The sequence below is a fragment of the Charadrius vociferus genome, unplaced genomic scaffold, assembly GCF_000708025.1.
Source record: "Charadrius vociferus isolate BGI_N301 unplaced genomic scaffold, ASM70802v2 scaffold519, whole genome shotgun sequence".
In the NCBI taxonomy this organism is placed as follows: domain Eukaryota; kingdom Metazoa; phylum Chordata; class Aves; order Charadriiformes; family Charadriidae; genus Charadrius; species Charadrius vociferus.
Window position 1 is genome coordinate 94400 of NW_009650075.1, and position 5872 is coordinate 100271.

Here is a 5872-nt window from a genome sequence, read left to right on the forward strand (position 1 = left end):
AAATGGTTTCAGCTTAGAGCAATGCATAGCTCGGAGGAAGAAGCCCTGAAGTTGGGGTGCGCCGAGCGATGCTCTTCTCGGCCGCTCTTTACCCACATACATAGGCTGTTTACATCTTCTCTACCTTTATTTGAGCTAGCAGTTGCTGTTCTGTGCTATTGCAGCATTGCTTTTATGTTGTGTGTTATTTCATATGCTGACTTCTGTTGACTGCCAAGGGTAAGATAACTTGGCTTTATGTTTTATATTGTTTGGCAATAGCAAAGTGCTTTCTCCAAGTCAGAAGAAAAGAACTGTTACCTAATTCCAGGGAACTATTTCCTAGTTTCAAATTGAAACAGTTTTCAGATTGGATAGAATCAATGGGAAAGCACCAGAAGAACATGAAATATTAGGCTGTGTGGTTTATTGACAGAAGTTGGTTGGTTTGGGTTTTTTTTGTTTGTTTGGTTGTTTTTTTTGTAGGAAAGGGCAAGTATTGGTCGTTCATTAAAGATGGTTATTTTCTTCAGGTTTTTGAAAAACAGCAGTTGAAGTCTTACTGGAAAACAGATTCTTCTCTAAATCAAAGGTAGGGTCAGTGCAGTAGGGGTGAGTTATTTCTCCAGTTTATGCTACCTTAGAAGATAATGCATGTAAAAAATGTAAGAACATAGCCCTGCATCCAGTACTGATATTGCTTCCAACTTCTACTATGTGCCTTGTGTCCCTTGTCTCATAGGTCAAGTGATGTCTGTAATGTATTTGCTGTGGCTTTCAAATTGGCTTTGTCACCTGATACTAAGGGGGACAGACAGGTTCTTTTAGGGATCCTTGGCAGAATGATGATGGCACTAAATTGCAATTACAACTACAGCTTTATTTTCTTAACAGGATATTATGATTAGTATAGCACAGAACTTATGATTAGAATGGCACAGGATTTCTACAAGCAGTATCAATATAATACAATCTATAAGTAGCATAATACAGAATTTAAAATACAACTTAACTCATGACTTCTCATCACCTGGACCCTCTGCAGATCGGTTCAAATCTTAATGCATGGTTTGCTGTATCAATATAACAATCAATCCAGACTCGAAAACCATATAAAAGAATATGAGTCACTAAATCCTCAGAGGAAGCAGACAACGGTGGAGGAGTCCCTGGCCACAGGGGGGGCATGGGTCTCACTGTCCAGCAGCAGCTCTGGCCCAAGTTCCTCACTTAAGACTTGTAACTGCTTGATTTTATAGACAGTGCTCTGTGTGCTGTTATGCTTCCCTCTTCTGTGACAGCTGGGTGACTGCGACCTTCAAGGCTGGTAAGGAAGGGAGTAATCGGCCTGGTGTCCGGGAATCTTGAGGCCAATAGGGAGGGGAAGAAGAAATCTGTTTGGTTTGTCTACTTGGTTCACAGGACCTTCGGGGCCTGATAATGAGGGAAAGGGAACAAATGCATGACTTGCTCGGTCACAGAGAATGTCTGCTTGCCTCATAAAATGGTGTTAGTTATGCTAACCACATTACCAGGGGTCAGGAGCAGGGGGTACCAGTCATAGGCATTCATAATATGGGAGAACTACCTCAGTCTTTGAAAATAGCATGTACCTTATGGATTTTGACTTCTTGAAACTATATTTTAACACTAGGCTTTGTCATTGCTGTCTGCTTTTTTCTTTCATTGTACCATTCTGCAGAAGGGCATTTAGTATCATATATATAAATGACATAATAGAAGTTTTTGTTGCCCAAGCTTTACATATAAAACTTTATAACTGTATCATCAGAAGTAGGTTTTAACTGTGGTAAAACTAAAATGGTTTAAAGTAGTTTCAGAGCATGAGGGCAGACTGAAAGTTGAATTTCTGCTTTGGCTGTTGCACAATAATTTGTTATAAAGCGTTCTGTCCTATCTTTTTGAAAATCTGTTAAAATGAGGTGAACTAGGAAGAAGTCAAAGGATCAAGATTGGTCTTGTGAGACTGGTCATCCTATAAGCATACTATTAAACATTAAAAATATTTTTTCTGTTGTCTTTGTGTATCCCTTTGGCTTTCCCTATGTCATCAATACTGAACCCTATGATAAGAGTTTCTTCTGAGCTGTATCCAAGCAAATTCCTTGGAATAGTCCCACTGTTAACCTGAAAGGCCATTCTTCTTGTCCTCAATATTTTATAATGTAATCTGAGTTACTTCCCTAATTATTGTCAGCATTGCTCACTGCTGTCCTTTATTCCTGTGTTCCTCCTTCTTAGTCTTCGTTCTTTTATCCCTTGTGTCTTCTGCATGCTGATTTTTTTCAGACCTAGGTTTTAGTTTCAGTGTTGTGTTTTTGTAAAAATAAATTTGTAGAAGTTCTATTCCTCTGTTTTTGTCAATAGCAGTATGGGAGAAAAAAAAAAAACACCACACCCCCCCCCCCAAAAAAAAACCCCAAAAAAACCATAACTATTTCCTACTTAGACGTTTTTGTCTTCCTTATTATGGCTTAAACTGGGCAAAGTATAGACGGCCTTGTTCTGTTGTTTTTTAAAATCTGAGTAATGACTAACATTAGTCATTATAGTGATTGTGGTCATTAGCTTAGTGGTTTTAGGAGAACCTTGAATAGCCAAGATACTGGTAGGTGTTTGGTTTTGTGGTTGGTGTTTTCATTTTGGTTTGGTTTGGTTTTTTACTGCTCAGTAGAAATACTAACATATGGCATGATTGATATAGATACTATAATGTTAGAAAAAAGACTCGTGAAAGTTTATAGAAGGCTGGAGAGGGGATGGTATAACTACCAACTGTTCCTGAAATTGACAGTATCCTTAAAAGCAGTGCTAGTATGTCATGTGAATATTACTACGAACGCTAGCATTCATGTTACTGGTTTCTTCAGAAAGTGACCCCATAAGTGGTTCTTGTGGCTTTTCAGAATGGAAACTTTGTTTTTCCTGTTTTTCTTAAAACAAATGTGCTAGAAAAAAAACCCAACAAAACAATCTCAAGTTTCTACTTGAACCTCCCAAACTGCAGTTTGTAGCTTTTGCCCCTAGTCATAGAATCTGCTGACGTGAAGTGTTTGGCTCTGTTCTCCTTATAAGTGCCCTTCAGACCCCAGACCATCTTAGTAGCTCTGGCCTCTCTCCAGTTTCTATAATTTTTTTCTTGAACTGGGGAAAGGAATAACAATGATGACAGAATTGAAGATGGTATTCTAGAAGCAGTCTTGGCTACCGCTGAGTAAAGGAGAACAATAACAATAGGGCCACTTGCCCCATTCCTCTTAAAGTAGCCCAGTATGTAGTTTGCATTATTATCAATGAGAACACATTGTATTTTGGGTGAGATATTTACCACTTTCTCTCCTTCTAATTTCAGAGAATCTTAACTGAATCTGTTCTTGCACCTTGTTATAGTGGAAAAGAATTTATCAAATGCTGAACAAAGGATAACAGAAAATGCACAGAATTAATTGCTTGGATATGAGTTGTTATACTGCATTCTTTGAAATCCAGAAAAAGTGAAATTTGGAGGTGTTTACTGATGAAATCTTTTGGTTTGTTCCCTTGCAGATTTGTCTGCAAGTCTTTGATTTGTTTTCATAACTGACATGATTCTAAAATTTGGATGTATTTCAGTGTTACTGGAAAAGTATCTGCATACTCTTTTGGCTCTGTCAAAAGAATTGACTACACAGGGAAAACATTAAACCAATATGGCAGAACATTCAAGAGACTTGGACTATTCTCTGAAGTAAACTGTGTATTCAGGTACTTCCTTAGAAAGAAAGGAAATTAAGGACTGAAGAGTAGAACCGGAGCAGTGGGTCTTGGATTTTTGCAAGTGAAAGGAGATGAAGGAGTTTGGGAGTGGGAATGGAAGTGCAGGACATTGGATGGTATTGATATCACATTGGTACTTGTGGTTTCTGAAGACACCACTGACTCATTGTGCTGAGGGGTGGCATTTGATGTGTTGTGTATCTTCTAGGTGTAACTGAGCTATTTCTTTTTTTTTTCTTCCCCTGTCAACTGAGAATATGCCATTTCAGTTCTGTGCATATTCAGTGGGATCTTGGAGAGTAGCTTTTCCTCATTGTGTGTGATTAGGCTCTTTTCCCTCATACAAGCAGAAATTCTGGCATGGCAATAGAGCCATACTTGGATTTGCAATTAGAAAATGTTCAACACTGTCAGCTGAAGGGATTTATTTCCCCCCCCATGCATGCTGCTTAGTTCATAACCATTGCTATCATAACTACAGGAGAGCAGTAGAAAGCAAGCAACGTTCCTGAAATTGCTCAATGTTTATTGTGAAGACACAGTCTGAGATTAGTAAGTAAACATTAACCTTACCCAATGATCAAACTTAGAATTTCTGGCTGTTATGTGCAGACCCTGCCTTCCTTCTAAGAAGATGTTGCTTATAAGGTTGATAGACTCTACCAGCATTTCTACGCATGCCTCATGGCTGTGAAGGTACCCAAAAGATGGCAGCTATTTAATACTCACCTCCTCTGTTTCATCTCTAGGACAGTCTTGTAGAACTCATTCAACAATGAGTTAAACTCTAGAATTACTCAACAGACTGTGGAGAAAATCCTTGTCCCTATGACGTAACCCATCTATGGTATAACCCATGTCCCTCTGCCTTTGTTGTGCAACAGAAAAGCCTTTTCTACCTTCTGATTTGTAAGAGATTAAAATTGTTTCTGTTCCACAATATTAGAGCTGCAGTTCATGGGCCTTTGCTGTTCTGTGTGGTCTAAAAGCATCTGTATGTCCTCTGTATAAATTATAATCTGAAGAGGCCCTGGCCCATCAGTTAAAAAAGGGGGGGAGGGGGTAAGTTGAGGGGAGGTCATAACAAATTAAGATTTGAGAGACCTGAGTTTAAACTCCTGAAGTACAGCTGGGTTCTATCTGCAGGAATTGATTTCACAAAGGCATCTGTACATGGCAGGAATTAAAACTATGTTTTGGGAGGAACACATTGTGATAAATGACTTAGTCCCAAATTGTTAGCGCAGAGACAAACACATAACCACGTATCGAGGTTATATGCGGTGCTTTATTTCAAGGCGCTGGGAACCAGGGGTACGCACCCAAATCTGGCTCCGAAGACTGCCTCGCCAGATATGCATTTTATATTCTCTTGGTTGCACAATCTCATACATATTCAGTAAGTATTGCTACATTATCTAATACGTATGCATTACAGATTACTTCATCCTATTGCGACATCAGCCTCTCTTATTGCGCATGCTCATCTTCCCTCTAGTGGTCGTCGGTGGTCGTCCCGATGAAGTAAGAAGTCTTCCTCACCTTGTCCTTTTCACCTTATCCTTTTGACTCAATTCCAGCGTCTGTTTTCTATCCAAGTTCTTCGATGTTCTGCTTGGTTTCTCTGCTGTGCCGCCCACCTGTTTCTTAGACAATTGGAACTACAAAACGCATTCTCTTCCACCACCATTAGCCACCACGGATCACTAAGAAACTACAAAGCATATTCTTTCCCACCACAGTTAATCATGTCCAGTTATCAAGGCCTTGATCTCCAAATCTTGCAAGCACTCCCTACTAGTACAATTCGTTACTTAACTGTTCTCTAACATTTCTATATGACTTGCTACTTAACTCTTATATTACCTAACATTTCCCCCCTTTTGAAAATACTTCAAATTTATTTACAAGTATTTTCATCTAAATTCTATCTATCTCTCTGTATGATGGTGGGGGTGTTATTTCCTTGAGATGTAGATCATTGGGATATTCTCGAGCCACCGCTCCTACTAGTCGGTGGGTCCAGGCTTTGTTTCTTCCTATTTCTGCTTTTATACAACGGAACATTAAGTACAGCACAAGAAATATTACAATTATTACAATCACTGTTTGTAGC

At 39.1% G+C, this 5872-nt stretch overlaps 1 pseudogene; it reads right to left on the reverse strand.

Annotated features, from left to right (window-relative positions):
- LOC104292654 overlaps positions 1–5872 on the reverse strand; it is a 26774-nt pseudogene that overhangs the window by 5021 nt on the left and 15881 nt on the right.